At 39.1% G+C, this 18,109-nt stretch overlaps 1 protein-coding gene and 1 long non-coding RNA gene across 2 annotated transcripts in view; both read right to left on the bottom strand.

The window, feature by feature from the left end:
- The window catches only part of lilli (AF4/FMR2 family member lilliputian), a 284,128-nt gene that overhangs the window by 213,738 nt on the left and 52,281 nt on the right, over window positions 1-18,109 (bottom strand).
- The window catches only part of LOC141485773 (uncharacterized), a 49,024-nt gene continuing 43,910 nt past the window's right edge, over window positions 12,996-18,109 (bottom strand). The window contains exon 2 of the long non-coding RNA XR_012467442.1: window positions 12,996-13,572. This is a non-coding gene — a long non-coding RNA (uncharacterized lncRNA). The remainder of the gene's footprint in view (window positions 13,573-18,109) is intronic.

Below are 18,109 nucleotides of genomic sequence, written 5' to 3'. Positions count from 1 at the left end.
CACAAAACGTTCACAAATAATTTGTTGTGCGGCAAAATACACAGGTATGCGATTAAAAATTTGTAGGATATCTAACTAGTGGTTTTAACAGTATTTTGTGTGCAGATTACGGAAAAAATAGTAAAAAATTATATCACCTATAGATAAGACACAAATTTCACCTGAAATTTTTAATGGGTTTTTAGGATCGGTATGGGTTCAATATTTCTGTATAGACTTAAAGAAACACATATTTTTTTATTTTTTATTTATTACATATGAATAAAGGCTGAGGACAAAGTCCTATGTAAGCCTAAAAACGAAGGACATCAACAAGTTAATACAATGAATTCAAAAAGAAAAGAAAAATAATTAATATTTGCATAGAGGCGATTAAGCAAATGAGCAAGTGTCTATTTTGTTTTTGAAACTGTCCACTGAGTCGGAATTCATAACATCGTTGGGAAAGTTATTCCATGTTTCGAAAATACGATTCACCAAAAACTATTGTCTCTGCCTCGTTGCGAATTTTTCCTTTTTTAATTTGAGTATGTGAACACGTAACCGCGAATTATTATTGAAAACCAAAAGTTATTTCTGATTAGCATAGTTATACTTAGCTATACGGAAAGATATGATGAGGTCCCCACGGAGTCGACGTTGGTCAAAAGCTAGCTAGCTAGATAGGTTGGACGCACTTCACCAAAAGTCATACGTGTGGCTCGACGCTGTACATTTTCCAACAAGTCCCCATCGCGCACCAGAACAGGACACCAGACTGGACCTGCATACTCCATGATTGGACGAACGTAGGTTCTGTAGAGTTTTATGGAACTTGAATATGATAGATGGAGGAACGTTTTGCGGATGAGGTAAATCAGTGTGTTTGCGCGTTTGCATGTGGATATTATATGTTCGGACCAAGTTAAGTCAGTATTAATAGTCACTCCCAAGTCTACATGTGAGGACACTGTACGTAACGATTGACCTCTTATTGTGTACGTATGGAGTGGATTGTTCTTTCCTTGATGAAGTACGAGGCATTTGTCGACGTTAAGAGGTAGAAGCCAATCCTGGCACCACTGACTAATCGAGTTGAGATCTTCTTGAAGGGAATGATGTTCGACTACGGCATTTCCATACCGTTTAGTATCATCGGCATAAAACGACTTGCTGGACTTTATGTGAAGAGCAAGATCACTTGCATAAACAACGAAGAGGAGCGGGCCAAGAACAGATCCCTGGGGAACTCCACTTGTGACTTGTCTGTGCGAAGAAAAAGAGTGACCCACTTTGACCGTGAAAGTTCTATCTGTCGTGTAATTTTCAATCCATAGGTTTAGTTGGCCTCGAATACCGTGTGTGTCAAGTTAGTGAATTAGCCTCCTCACTGGGACCCTGTCGAAAGCCTTGGCAAAGTCAAGACAAACGATATGTGTATGTGAATACTATCAATTTCAAGAAGTTCTTCATACACTTCATAGCTTTTATTGCTCCGCGAATAAAAATCAACACCTGAGCAGTATCTGACACATCCGTTGACTCATCCAATGCTAGAGAAAACCACTCATGATGTCCATTTTTGTCAGACAGTTGAGATGATATATTTTCTGCGTCTTGCACCCTCCGAACCACGGTGTTTGCTGACAAACTGACACTTTTAAATAAATTTACCTTTTCGGAGCACATTTCTTCGACTACTGCAATCAAGCATTCTTTTATCATTTCTCCATCGGTGAATGGTTTGCCACTTTTTTCGATTTCAAGAGCCACACGAAAGCTGGCGCGAGTTGCAGACTCTTGTTCAATATTCGCTTTGGTAAACAAAGATTGCTGCGATTTGAGTCCGCGTTTCAAAGCTTCAAATTTTTCCTTCCGCAAACTTCCTGTATACTTGGAGTAACTTTGAAGATGTTTCGATTCATAGTGCCGTTTAATGTTATAGTCTTTGAGAACAGCTATGGTTTCATTACAAATTGAACATAGCGCCTTATTACTGGACTCAATCACAAAATACTGAAAGTTTCATTTTTCTTGGAACGTTCAGCATTCACTGTCGATTTTTCGCTTCTTTTCCATACTAACAAATCACACATAAAAACAAAATGCTTTTATTGACGGTTGTTACTTTATTTCACAAATGACAGTTTCGCCTCCTTCGCCTTTCCTACGCAGAATAACTCGCAGTTGCGCCGCTAGCCTTTTTTATGCAATTAGCTAGCACATTTTTAATTTCTCTCTAAAAATGTCCGTATAAGTAAAAATGTATCAGAAAAGTTAAGCTCCATGATGAGTTTATTATGTATACATGAATTGATGGCAATTAACCGAACTTGTTTTTTAAAATAAAGAGATATCTGTCAAAAATAAGCAAAACGTTAACTTTATCCAAGTTGCATAAAATTTGGCATATGGATATAAAATTGCCGTAGACACAACTTTTTCAAGTAACTTTTTGTTAAATTCGATCTAGAAATGCACTTTTTCAATTAAAAAAAAAAAAGTTGAATTTGACAAACACTGAACGTCAGTGGGTCGCATCTGGCCGCATCATTTAAAGTTAAATTTAAAGCACAAACAAGTGCCAAAGTTAAACTTCATTGAAACTTTTCGAGAAAAAAGTTTCCCATATGGTGTGCACTTTAATGGTGACACTGTAGGTATTTAAAAACATTTCCGTAATCAAATTGGTGATCTATTCATGCCACAGACAAATTTCTCAGATTATAGTGACCGGATATATTAGAGAATGTATGTCCTCGTCATATTTCTACTAGGAGATTAAAGAATGAAAAATCGCACAAGTCAACGTTCTAAATTGAACAGAATGAACAATTGGGATTTTCTTGTCGCGAACACCATCAACCTGATACCTGATCGCGGATTTTAAAGCACTCGGGTAGACGATGTCGTCGACTTTCTAAAGTACAACGACCCGCCAATCAGATTCGAGAACGGTAAGTAACATAGAAAACTAGTACCGAAACGACTGCATGGTTGCCAGGTGTAATAATTTTCAGGAGATTTCCACCACAAAATTGAATATGTCTAAAACTGTTCTGTTCTGGCAAAAATGCAGTTTCAATTCTGACACTCAGTTTATAGCTGTTCATAAGGTAGATCAGTAATGCGTTCGAGATATGCAAAATCTTTAAAAAAAGTTTCAGGGCTTACAATTTTCAATTATTCGTTACACTTCATAGCGATTGAACTGAAACATTACAGTCTGATAATCATTCTCTGTTTATACTGGCCTGTATCGGAGGGGGTATTCGAAAACGTCATGAATTCCACTATTACGTTCTATAAAATCAACCTAATACTTGCGAAATATCCAAACTCTAGGCTAGCCTGATGCTGTGGAGTGAAAATATTAATTTGCAAACGATTTTCAATGCCCGAGTTCTGGTATAGTCCAGTCATATTATTAAATGCACCTCGAAATTTCGGCATACCAAGCTATAAACTCGTATAAACTTGTATTCTAACATCCTAAAGGTTATCCCAGAACCCACATATGGTATAATGGACGCGACTATCGAAGTCGAAGGTCAATGGTCACAAAAATCGAGTTTTTGCATATTTTTTGCAAATATTTCGTTTCCGATAGGTAGTGGCGTAGCTAGGTAACCTAGGTTGACGGGTGAACTAAAAAAAAAATATGGCGTTTCTTTGGCACCCCGAAAAAAAATCATAATACAAAAAAAAATTGGAATCAGTACAAAGTATGGCCTCCACGCTGGTTTATTACGGCCCTACATCCATCGTACATCGACAAAATGAGATTGTCAATGTCTTGTTGAGGTACATTTGCCCATTCAGCGATTAAAAGCTCTCTCAATTGAAACGTTGTGTGAATGTTCCCCATATGCGGAGTAATTCTTCGTTGAAGCATGTCCCACACATGCTCGATGGGATTCAGGTCCGGTGATTGTGCTGGCCATGGCAATACATCAACTCCTTCGTTGGTGAGCCAGTCAGTCACTAGACGCGCGACATGTGGACGAGCATTATCGTGCATTAGGTGGAAGTTTTCACCAACAGCACCAGCAAACGGACGGACGATAGGTAGAAGAATGGTGTCGAGGTACCGTCGAGCTGTGAGGGAGCGATTTGGAAAAACGAGATCGGTTCTGCCGCCGATCATGATTCCGCCCCATAGCATTACTGTACCACCTCTGTATGTGTGGACTTCCTGGACGTGTCTCAAACGTTCATTATTTCCAGGTCGTCTCCACAGTCTTACTCGACGAGAATCTGGATGAACTGCAGTTGTAGCGCGTCTTCGGCCTGGATGTTGTTCGGCTGGACTGCCAGTTTCACGGAAACGTCGCCACAATCGACTGATAACACTTTGGGAGACCCCCAAACGAAGAGCTACATCATTTTGTCGCATGCCGCCTTGAAGAAACCCTACAGCTCTATTCATCTCAGCCAATGGTAAGTGATGGCGTTCCATGTTAAAGCACAATATTTCCAGTTTAATTGCTGAGCAAGAACTGCATAGAATGTACAAACTCGACAATTTCAGATTATTCATTTTAGCCGAAAACCTACAATTTGTAAAAAACTTGATAAAAGATTAGTTACCGTTTTTGCAGGCTTTGTTCAACCCATAGAAATCTACAGGGTGGTCGAGTGTACCAATTTAATCGAAATTAAACGACCTCATGCATTTATTTTTATGATATTTAGTAGGTATGTTATAAATATATCCCTAGACTTTTCCGATGTGTGTACATAATTATTATTTACTTACATATCTATTTACTATCACTTATCTGTCCGTTTAGTTATAGAATTGTTAACAAAAATACTCAAGTTATATTTCAATTCTAATGTAATTTATATTGTCAACTTCTTGAATAAATAATATGAAAAAAAAGAAAGACATCCTTAATTGATGTTTTTATTCAAAAATGAAAATCAAAACAACTACAATTTATGAATTTAATAATCTTCTTCTCTTTCATCGTCGTCTTCCGTCTGCAGTCCTCTTCGGTCGGTAGCTGGTCAGTTCGACGTGGGTGCTTTCTTCACTCAATTGAACGCCGTGTTGGTCGGTAGTTCAAGCCGCAAGCTGAACGATCGATTTCCACTTGCTATCGTCCAAATGCTACTGCAAGTTGATCCAAGCTCAGCAGTTTCTCAAACGCTTTTGAAGAGGTTTTTTTCATTTTTGTAAAATGCGCAGAATTGAAAATTATTAATTTCAGGCCATACTGGCCTGGAAAGTAATGCGGCTGCTGTTTTCCTTGCAAAGGAGGGTGCTGCAGACAGATTCATCGGACCAGAACCTGTCATTAGCATCGCTTTAGGCTTTGCCAAACAAACATTATGAAACAGCAGAGCACATACTTTGTGCCTGCTCCGCTGGGAATTGAATCAGGATTTTAGAGTTTGGCAGAGCCGTACTCTTACCATCTGAACTTAAAGACCACTCACCATACAAACTAATCGGCTTTGTTAAGAAGCTGAGTTTATGTGGTTGGGTGTTAATACGTGTGAGTCACAATAAACCTTTGGGGGTTGCAGTGGAGGGTCGAATAAACCCACTAACTTTGGACCTAACCTAACCTAACCATAACATATGTGAGACAAGTTTTAGGATGTCAAAATACAAGTTTATACGAGTTTATAGTTGGGTATTTCGAATTCCGAGGTGAACCTACTAAGATGACCATACCAGAACTCGGGGTATTGAAAGTCGTTTTGAAAGAAATATTGTTACTTCAGGCATCAGGCTAATAGCCTAGATTTTGAATATTTCGCAACCATTAGGTCGATTATATAGAAACCGAAAGAGTGGAGTTTATGGAGTTTTCTAATACATATTAGGTACTACATATTACATATATTTTTTTTTGGTACCTTGGGAGCTGTCTGACTTGTCCATTCAGTCCAAGTCTGAAGAAAACACTGCAGCCTCTTGGGCTTATTGCGTTTATTCTCCCATCTTCACAAGACACCCATTCCATCAGTCTCGTTCCCTGTACTAGTTTGTACAGGTTCCGTGTTGGATGTTAGTCATATTCTTCTGGACGTAATTTCGTACGTGCCTTCTGTGATTCAGTGCCTCACATTCGTATAAGATGTATAGAGCTGTTTCTATCCCTTCGTTGCATAATCTGCAGCTGAGGTCTCCGTTGTACAGCCCCATTTTATTCAAGTGTCCCCTAAGCAGACAATGACCGGTTAGTAACCCTGTAGTTATTCTGAGCCGATCCCTACTATATTGAAGTAGTTCTTCGGTTCCCTCGGACGGTTCCCTAATGAAGGTTCTACTGTGTTTGTTGCCAGGTACTTTTGTCCAGTACTCTGTGTGCTTCTTATTGGTCCATGTCCTAATCTAGTTTCTCACCAATGATTTTAGTACCCCCAGAGCTGGTTCAGGACCTATATATGAAGTTGATGATCCGTGTCTAGCGCATTTATCAACTTTAACATTACCTGTGATTCCTGAATGCCCTGGCACCCAGTACAAAGTTAATTTGTTTCTGTTTGCAAGTTCATTCAGTTCTTCATGGCATTCCCAGACCAGGTTAGATGCCACCTTCAGGTTTGTCAGAGCCCCTAGCGCGCTCTTGCTGTCTGTAAAAATATTGATCCCTATTACATATATTACTGATTCGTGTTATTGAATAAAGATGTTGAATTTGCTTAGACGCATATTCATTAAACAAAAATTCACATGGCGACATTCCAATCAACACAGTATTTTAAACATAAAACGTCTTTGTTACTACCTTCATCGAATGATCCGAAGTCGTTTGAAAAATAATTGTAAATGTACAAAAAAACATATGGGCTACTTTTGAAACACTTTCTCCAGTGACGATAAATACGACGTTCACCGAATCGGCAACAGCGCTGCCAAACAACCTTGCTTGGAATTCGACTATCGGTCTAACCGGATATTAATTGCATGGTCGCCGTCTTAGTTTCTCGTCTACAAACCTTTGTCTCACATTCTATGGATATTATTGTTTTATTTTCAGTTTGCTACTAAGTTGTTCGCCCAGGAATTTACGATTACGACTCTTTGAAAAACAAGTAGGTATAAAACGATAAATCCTAATCTGATTGCCTACTGTGTTGCGGTTATTACAGCGTCATAAGTTACGAGGGTTGTTGGGAAGGACGAACAAATCAATATGAATTATAACCTCAGTAAGTGAAGTCGGCGTTCTGGAATATTCTAAGGTCATTCTGTTGAGCTGGGCGTTGAAATTTGTAATCTGTGATAGTTCTTCAAGATCCACAAACACAGATTAAACTGTCTTAAGAGAGTCATTAAGAGAGTCATAGTTACGACCGCACCGGGGGGCCTGGGGGCCGGTTAGGCCCCCCAGTCGCACCCTGGCGTTGAATGCGATCGGGCGTGGAGGGGTGGATTTTCGGGAAATCCTTGCGGGTACCGCCCCTCACCCCACACCAACAGGATTTCGCAGGGCTTTCTCCCGCTCACCGAACCCGGAATTGCTTCCTTACATCTACTTAGTGTGGCTAACCAAGAGACAGGACCATCGGCAGCGTTCGACCGAACGTTCGTACAAGTTAACTAAGCTCTTCTTTCGCCAGAGAGTGCTCGCGTCGCACACCTGCCCCCGCCAGCCATTCCAAATCAATTGGGAATATGGTCCCGGAAGTGGCCGGCCGGGGTCCTAAGCTCGGATACTAGTAGCTCCGTCCAATCGGGTTCCGACACCTCAAGCGTCTGCCTTGGTGCCCTCCAAGGCTAGACTCGGATACTAGAGCCCGGAAGGACCGCGAGCCCCGACACCTCGAACGCTTGGATCCGTACAGAAGCAGGCGAGGATCACGGAACAGCATAAGCCGTCCAGTGCCTCAGAATGGGGCTGCAATGCACCCATGAATGGATTACCGCAACCCTTATCCCTTTACAGCGGAGCCGCTGCCCCTAAGAGGCCAACGCCAGTTGGAGATGAGGCTCACTAGCCTCCAGCCGCGAGCGGGCACTCACCTCCCCCCTAGAACTCATGTTAGGAAAGTTCCCTTTCCAACGTTTGATGAGTAACCGTCGAGGACTCTCACAAGCATCCTCTACCACACATCATATGTCGAAGATGTCGCGCCCATTACCCGTATAGGTGCGGGATAGGGCGGTTCATCAACAACTTTTGGGTGTACGCCGTGTGGTCTGCACCGCATACCCTTACGTTACCCCAAGGGGCACTCATGTTAGAAAAGCTACCTTTCCAGCGTTGGATGAGTAACCGCCGAGGGCTCTTGCGAGACACCTCTCCCACACATCTAGCTTGAAATCGGCCAACGCCTGTTGCCCGCAGATGCGGGATTGGGTGGTTGACCGATAACTTTACTGGGTGAGTGCCGTGTGGTCTGCACCGGGGGACTGTCAAACACCCATAAGAGAGAGACAGTGATCCCCCGCCACTCACCCCGTTTCATATACTTTCATATACTTATCATATACATATCAAGGTCGCAAGTGATGGTCGCATCTCCAATCAGCCTGGTGGCTCTTTTCTGGATGGAATCCAGTAATTTCAGGGTATGTTTGATGGCGGAGTTCCTTATTTCAGAACAATACTCCAAAGAAGGTCTAATCCGAGCTTTATAAAGCATCAAAAGTTTCTGAAGTGTGTACATTCTGGTTCGGAACAATGTTCCAAGCTCTTGAGAAGCAGCCTCTGCAATTCCAGTGACATGAATGTGCCAAGACATATTGGTGGCCATTTTCACCCCCAACAAACTCATCGAAGCTGAAATCGGAGTTTTTCGACCTGACACATATCCGGTTCGGAGACATTTATCTTTTTGGAGAAAAATGATGCCTGGGTTTTTATGGCATTGAATTGAACCTGGCTTCTTTCACCCCAATTCGAAATCACTTCTAGATCCTCATTAAGATATGCAATCTCCTGCTGCCGGTGAAAATGTGCCTCCATAGCCGTTGTCGTGGAATCCAAATAGAATGATGAGACAAGAATGCTGTCGCCAGCAAAGCAATATATTGGATTCTTGGTTTTTTCCAATAAGTCGTTGATATACAATAAAGAGAAGGTTGGAGGCAATATGGATCCCTGGGGAACACCAGCCTTGATGATGATAGTATTTGAGAGATATCCATCGATGATCTGACAAGCCATTTCATCGCAGTTTGTCCAACAAACCCTCATGCCACACACGGTCAAAGGCCTTAGAAATATCAAGCGCAACAACTCTTGACTGTTAATCTTTGTTTCCGAAAGCCATTGTTCAGCTAGTAGATTTGCTTTTTCCATGGCTGTTGTTGCAATTGAACCATCCGCTTGTGTTACTGGTGGAATTGTGGATTTTGTAAAATTCTGATTAACAGTGGAATGTCAACGTGACAAAATTCAAGCGGCCTGGTTTGAAGATCGTCCCCGGAGAATTCAAATTTGAGTGTTACTATTCACTTTTAATTCATCCGGTCTGTACCAGTGTCACAGTATTTTGTATACAGTAATTTCATAAAGGCTGATTTGTGGTTTGAATTTTCCTACGCGCAGACCCACGCGTCGATGTCTTAGGTCTGCGCAAACGACGAGTTTAAGACAGGCATGCAATCAAAGCGTTTAAACACTGCTCAACATAACAAATATTCATATAAACTGCTCAAAAAAATACAGTCGATGAAAACCATGTTGGGCACCTAAGAAAATTGTACAAATGATAATTTTGCATTTGTGTAATATTCAAGTAACCCAGATCATTTCGACAATGATGAACTATGTTTCAAGTAGATTTTAAAAATTCATGGGATCGGATGTGACAAAATATACTTTAATTTCAACAAGAAAAAAGACAAGATGAAGAACGAGTTTTGTTATTCATGAACCATGGTACTGTGCAAGAGATCTCTAGGAGGAATAACGAGTCCCTGTGTGTATACAACCGTGATAGCATGGTCTGCACTGATGAGGAACACTTCAAAACGGTTCGCAGTTGGTTCCTTGTTCGAATCAGGCGAAGTCCCACTATTTGTCCTAGAGAGCTCTTGTAAAGTTGTTTCTTCAAAGTGAGAATCTTTGCAATTATGTCTGAGGCGACTTGGATTCCGAAAGGTTAACAGTCGTAAGGTATTTTTGATAGTCAAATTTACATTATATTAAGCAATTAAGCAATTATAATAGTTATATTATGGATTTTACTTGTTGGGTTCATAACTGAACTCTAATGCTTGACTGGTTTCAACAATTGAAACTTTCTTGACGTACCATTTGGGATTTTATAATAATTCTGTAGTGTACTTGACCGATAAATAAATAAATAATAAATATAAGAAGTTGCTGACTAATAGGACATGTTTGATTTAGAATAACTATTTTTAATCTACGCAGCAACTTTTCGGGGTTGATTATACATCTAGACTTGTATAGATTCAAATATCAACATTTGTCAATATATGTCGAGTTATTAGCTAAAGAAGTAGTTGTTTTCTGTCGGAAAACATATATAATGGTATAGTCAAAATGCATTTGGACTTGTCAGTGATTTTATCATCAATTTTTACTTGGATAAAAGCTGGAAGCAGCAAAACAACCTACTATCTTACAGTGTAAATAATTCATAACTTCCGACTCCGAAAACTCTCACATACATTTATAGTTAGTACATACAAAAAAATTATTTTTGTATGATTGAACACTACATACTTAATTACTTTTTTACTTCTTCAAGTCCTGAATAGTAACTACATAATTCAGAAAGAATAGGCTCTACAGATTCCTTAATCTTGAGTGATGAATTCGATTAGGAATATTTTTAATAATTGGTCCTTAATATAATCGAATCGGCAAACTCGTCCGCCATCTTGAATTCTCCAATCAATAAATGAATATGCTATATTTGGCCCCAAAAATCACTACAAAGAAATTTCGCATGGATTCGTACCATGGTTCATGAATAACAAAACACGTTCTTTATCTTGTCTTTTTTCTAGTTGAAATGTAAATATATTTTGTCACATTCGAATATGACCATCTGCCGATTCCATGAATTTTTAAAATCTACTTGAAACTTAGTTCATCATTGCCCAAATGATCTGGGTTACTTGAATATTACACAAATGCAAAATTATCATTTGTACAATTTTCTCAGGTGCCCAACATGGTTTTCATAGACTGTTTTTTTTTTTGAGCAGTTTATATGAATAGTTGTTATGTTGAGCAGTGTATACACGCTTTGGTTGAGATTGTAGTAGGGAGAAATGTCATTAGTGTCAAATACGTCATCATTATAAAAAATGAAACTCCTGGACACCGACATCAAAGGGACCGACGCTGAGTGAAACTACTGTATACAGAAATACTGTGCCAGTGTAGTGTTAACGTTGCCATCAGTCAGCTGCATTGAAGGTAAGCTTCAATTTGAGCCTACAGTGAAATTTAACGAAGATTTCCAGCTGTAATAACCTAAAACTTATATTATTGTTTTCATTCCGATAAGGAATTTTTGTGTGAAATCTTCAGTACAGGCCGGAGGTAACAACTGAATTTCCGGGATTTTTGCACACTTTTCTGAAATTCTTCTTGCTAGCTGCCTAATTCTCGACTGGGGGTGTAATCTCAAGTATCTACACATCCCCTGAACTCAGCTGAGTTTTATTAGACAGCGCAGGAAATACCGGGTCGCTCTAAAGCTTCCGAAAGTGAAATCTACAAAATGAAGAAAATTGGAGATAACAAACTAACAGCTCCAGAATCTTCAAAAACCAAGAAATCGAAGCCTACCACTGAGGCATTGACCACTCCGGACCAGCTACCACCCAGCAGGACTACGTCAGGAGTGAAACTCCCCTGCAGCTCTGCAAGCAAGACAACACCGGGTTTGGGCCCGGATTCGCCCAGAAGTGGACAAACCAATAAGAAAAAAGTGGCCGTGCCTCAATCCGGCCCACAGGGTCCACTTCGAGCAACGCTGAAGCCACACCAGTGTGATGAGTGTGGTCATATAAGTGGCTCCCAACGCGCGCTGCTGTGCCACAAACAAACGTATGGAATCAGAGATAGGCAGCATTGTATCCATTGCGGAAAACACTATGATACGGGGGAGTCAGACTCCACGAACGCAGGGCTAACCCCGAGAAGTATCACCACGAGTTGCAGGTGCGCATCCCTGAGGAATAATCAGTAGTGTTGAAACGCCAGGCCGCCCATTTATTGCATTTATGGAGAGCGCTACAAGACTGACCAAAGATCAGATACGCCATAAGCGTGGCAAACCTTTATATGCCACAGTCTTGAAGCCAGGGATGCGGCAAGGAGGAACTCATTAACTGGCCTCCTTGCCGGGAACCGCAATTTTGCTACTATTAATAAAGCCATTCCATCTACGGCTGAAGCGGGTGCAATGCTGACCTTGGCAGCCTCAATGACACAAGCCAGAACAACTACGGCTGCAGTGAATGCAGAACTGCAGAACTGCTACAACAACACGACAACTCTCAGCCGGAAATCACATTTAGTCTGGACAAAATTGACGAGAATGTCACAGCAGGTGCGAAGGAAACCGAGTTGGAAACAACTACCTACGCCACCCCAACAACTTCAGCTATGCTGAAGCTACTGTCGATAGGCGAGATTTTTGGAGGCGACAGCTTGCTCGCAATTTTTGTTGAACCAAGGTTTGCAATCCCAGCCATAGGAATCTTGTTTATATATACCCCTTTGTATTATTTCATTTCTGAAATGAAAAAAACCGGGATCTTATTAAAATACTCGAATCAAAATATCGTTTCATTGTTCCTCTTATCATTTTGAGTTGTCTGTTCAATAAAATTCTCTTGCATTGAAAGTGCAGTGTATTTTTTGACAACTTCCACTGCTTCAAAATGTTGCGAAAACGAATTTTTTTTTCAAAATCGACTCAAGAATTTAACGGACATGATACAATCTTTGAAGAAACGATAAAAAACCGCTATCTTTGAAACAAGCATCTGAAGCTCAGTCCTATTGATTATTTAACCATTACATTACTTTTTTTAAATTATAATTAATTAAGATCGGTAATTAATATTTTCTGTCATTATTATTTTAATTTCAAATAAACCTAATTATATATTTAATGAAAATATCACATCTATCTCCTAAGTTTCCATAAATATAAGCAATTTAACAAATTTTTGTTTTTATCATCACCCAAATAATTAAATTCTGTGGGTCACTGTCGGTGGAGGGAAAGTCACAGTCTATCGCATTTCTCCTCTTTCTCCGTAACCTGCGCGCCCTCAAATTCAGCGACTTCAACACAATCTGTGTCGTAGGTATTGGTTTGCTGAGTCCATTTATTTTTTGACGTCCATGCATACAATAATACCCGTTTCTTGGATATTCCGTTTAATAGGACGGTACAGGACGATTAAGATTCTTCCTTTCCAAAGATTTAAAAACCGTTACTCCAACAATTTTCAACTAGGACTTTTATATCTCAAAGATAACAAACTTCTGGCTAGTAGTCCGCGAAGTACCAAACGTTACATCCTCTACTGCGGCAAACATCATCAGTAATCTATGCGTTGATGAAGGTTTTATCTTACTGAGTCAGTTGTCGCTGACTAGTTATCCATCAATGCGATTGGCGGCTTACCTGAAACAAAAAAACAGTGATGAGTAAAAATATATTAAAAAACTTGATTGCCAAGTTTAATGGCTCAAATGATGGAATTGAACTCTGGAACTAAGTACAGAGGGGGCAGCAGACCCTGAATATTATGAGAAGATGGACCGAAGAAGAAGGGCTTAACATAAGCCCAACAACAAATCGACCATAGTAGCATTCACCAAGAGGACTAGAACGGAGGGTCTCGGACCTCTAAAACTTCGAGGTGAAGAACTACAAGTGTCGGGGGAGGTTAAATATCTGGGAGTAATTCTAGATTCCAAACTGACCTGGAACCAACACTTGGACAGGATAAAGAGGAAAGCGGAGGTAGCACTGATGCTCGCCAGACGCACCTATGGAAAAACATGGGGGCTAAAACCAGACATGGTGTATTGGCTGAACATGATGGTGGTTAACCCATGGTAACATAAGCATCTCTGGTCTGGTGGCCAAAGATGAAGCAGGTGACCGCCATCAACAAACAAGGCAAGGTGCAAAGACTTGCATGTTTGGAAATGACGGGAGCAATGAGAACTACCCCAACAGCTGCATTGGAGACACTCCTGAATCTACCTCCTTTACACTTTGTGATAATGGGGGAGGGCAGGATGGGCCAATTCAGACTGGAAAACTCACCGAACTACACCGAACTACAGCTATTCGCTAGGACTATACACTTCCGTCTTTCAGGCATCAGGAGCGCACTAGGGGATCTGACAAACCCGAAGGTGACATCAAAACTGGTCTGGGAATGCCAGGAATCACAGGTAATGATAAAGCTGATGAATGCGCTAGACACGGATCATCAACTTCATATATAGGTCCTGAACCAGCTCTGGGAGTACCAAAATCATCGATACAAAACCAGATTAGAACAGGGACCAATAAGAAGCACACGGAGTACTGGACAAAAGTACCTGGCAACAAACACAGTAGAACCTTCATTAGGGAACCGTCCGAGAAAAGAACCGAAGAACTACTTCAATATAGTAGGGATTGGCCCAGAATAATTACAGGGTTACTAACCGGTCATTGTCCGCTTAGAGGACACCTGAATAAAATGGGGCTGTACAACGGAGACCTCAGCTGCAGATTATGCAACGAAGGTAAAGAAACAGCTCTACACATCTGCGAATGTGAGGCACTAAATCACAGGAGGCAGGCATATGTGGACGTACAAAATTACGTCCTGAAGAATATGACGAACATCCAACACGGAACCTGTACAAACTAGTACAGGGAACGAGACTGATGGAATGGGTGTCATGAGAAGATGGGAGAATAAATGCATCTTATCTTATTTTAACTGTTTGTTAGTTGTCTTCATTTACTCACTCCATCATTTACTCGTATTCCATGTTATATATCAATATTATTAGCTCTACTTTATTTCATCTGCGTATTTTTATTATTCTGTCTCTTGTATATGTTTGTCACTTATTATTTTATTTATATTTTTATATTTACATTTCTATTTATATTTATATATATTTTTATATTCACAATGTTATTCATATTTATTTACATTTTTATATAAGCTGTAGTTATAGAGCCGAAATGTTTACTACTATACTTTGTGTAACCAAATGACTAGGAAACATATGCGCAACCTTAGAGTCATCAATGGGTTCTCCTGACTCGTTTGGTTACATTTTGTGCAAATGTTCAACATGTTGTTAATTCTATTCAATACTTTTGTTTATAAGGGACATTATGTGAATGATCTTTTAAGGAATTCTTTATTTTTAACTACCTATTTCTAAGTGTATTGTCAATTTGTATGTGAGTGTGAAACATGACGTGTATATCCATCTTATAGATGGCTGCTGTTGCAATTACGAATAAATGAACTTGCATTTTGAAAAAAAAATAAGTCCGAGAGGCTGCAGTGCTTTCTGGAGACTTGGACTAAATGGACAAGTCAGGCAGCTCCCAAGGTACCAAAAAAACACAGAGGGCCAATTTAGAACAGAACTCAAGCTTTCCAAAATTGTATTTTACTTATAAGACTTTTCTGAAATCATGAAATTGCATTATATTTTCTGTTATTTATTATTCCTTATTCCTGCTATTTCCAGATATCCGAAAGGAAAATTTACTATTTCAAGTTTTTCTTTCTCCTGAACTTTTGAGGCTGTGAAAAACAAACTGTCGAATGTCTAGAGCTAGGAAATAGTTGCAATCATTCCCTGAAAACTTTGGACAATACCTCTTGTAATTGCAGGAATACTTTAATTTTGGGACAATATTATTTGTTTCCATTTGTTTGGCAGTTTTCAAGCCACCATTTCTTGTATGAGTTCTAATTGGCAAAAATATGTAATCAATCTGAAAATTTTTCGTCTCATTTGGTACACCACTTTCCTTTTTCTCTAAGCCAAGCAGGAAACTAAGTTTTATATTTATCTCAGGTTCCCAGTTTGTTTTTGTCGAATTGAGATCATTATGAAATGAAATTAACTTTCTTAACATTTAGGAAATGTTCATGTCACTAAATTATTACACCGCTCGAAGTAGGCGTTTACACGATTCCATAAATCCCGATTCACTAAGCTAGTTTCCTTTTCAGAAAGTTTAGCCTATAAAACCAGGTAACTTTTGATGAAAATGGTGTTTACAAAGGCATCGTTCTGGTTTTAGTAACATCGGTTGTTAAAAATCCTCCTTAAGAAGAATTGTTACCGTATTAGTTAAAGTAAAAGCAAAGCCAGCCCCTTTTTAATTAATAATATTAATAAAAAATGTATTAGCAGTATAGAGTGGAGTTATCAATAAATGTTGCATTCCAATCGTCATCATTAAAGGGTACAACATTTCGTCGTTTTTTCACTTTCACATTACAATTCAAAATTGATATGAGGCAGGATATTTAACAAGTTTTATTTTTGAAATTAATTCTGCAATGAAACATTTTTAATGAGTTTGATTCTCAGAGTTGTTTAAAGGACAATTAATTAGTCATGTGAATAAAAAGCCTTGGTTAAAATTCGCACTATTTTCATATTTGAATAAATACGTTTTTAGACACTACGTATTTTTTATTCCTTCAACTTTACTGATGAATCAATTGAATGAACAATCAATCAATGTTTCTCATATTCAACTACAATATTGAGGTGTTCAATTTGAGTTCAAAACGTTATTTGGCAAGAAAATACTTTTTGTTGGCGACGTGTTATTTTTAAGTGAATTTTATGGCAACATCGTTAGTTCGCAGAGTACTCGAGATCGATATTCATTGAAAAGTTATAAGCAAACATCACAAACCACTTTATAGACGATGGAAAAGGCCGATAATAACGAAGGATTTAGCGCCCAGTAATTTCGGTCTTGTCAGTGTACGCAGCGTGACTTGATTTATCTCGCCAATACGTCCTTTATAAAGGCATTCAGGGGTGTTTTTGTCGGTCTCGTCCAATTTCGTGAGTGAGCTTATTGAATGGGTGGTATTTTCGGGGTGAACAGAATATAGTCATAAAGTTTTGAAGTTCGTACGTTTATGGTCGAACTGGGTTTTGTCAAAAAGAGTACATTTTAGACCATTTCGTTCCTTAGTTAATGAAAGTATGTCTGGATAATCAGGACTGAAGGGAATAACCATAAATACTTTACAAAATCTCACAAGTAAATAAATCTACAAGACAAAAATCTGGAAAACAAAGTCTTGGAAAACGTTTTCTAACACAAGTACCAAAAACAGAAAACAACCCACGAGCAAATTTATGCAAATTATCAAATTGATCCAGTGGAAGACTCTTATAAAATTCCAACAAAGATGAATTTTGATATTTGTTCTTAAGCATATCACTGCACCGTAAATCAATAATTTCCATTTGGACTTCCGGAGCCAGGGTTTCAATGACAGAATCAAAAGGATTTTGAAAAAGCTTAATTTCATTCCCAATGACATCAGAATCTGAAAAACGAGTATCAAAATTTATCTTCAAAGCCCTCAAAGTTTCGATTGCAAGATTGACGGAAAATTCAGTCTATGTAGTGTGGCTGAATATTTCACATGTTTCAAAATGTGTTAAACATTTTTTACGTAATTGCGATTGAAATAGTATTATTTTCTGCCTGAAGGATTTGATATTGGTGTATAAATCAGGAGAAGCTGATTTTCTCCTTGCAATCTCAAATTCAGCTCGTTCATATGATTTGTCAAATCGACATAGAAGGCTAACTTCCACATCCATTCACTATTTTCTAAATCGGCAAAAGGGCGCTGCTTCTCATTTTAAAAAATTTCGATCTCTGCTCGAAGTTCAAAAAAGCGCTTAAGAACTTTTCCGCAACTAAGCCAGCGTACGGCAGAACTTCAGACATATCTAAACATTTTCCGCACAAGGACTGTTGATGGATGATACAATGTAAGACTAATGGTTTTGAACTACCATCATTTTCTACAGCCTTTGACACAAGTGCAACCACTCCTTTATTTTTACCATACATATTTTTGCCTCCATCAGTTGTTATAGATTTCAAATTTCTCCATCGAAGGTTCTTTTTATTAATGGCATTT

The sequence above is a fragment of the Leptinotarsa decemlineata genome, unplaced genomic scaffold (assembly GCF_025532065.1).
Source record: "Leptinotarsa decemlineata unplaced genomic scaffold, Ldec_3_MD MMD2_tig00026336_RagTag_RagTag, whole genome shotgun sequence".
NCBI classification, from domain to species: domain Eukaryota; kingdom Metazoa; phylum Arthropoda; class Insecta; order Coleoptera; family Chrysomelidae; genus Leptinotarsa; species Leptinotarsa decemlineata.
This window is presented reverse-complemented; position numbering and strand designations above follow the sequence as displayed.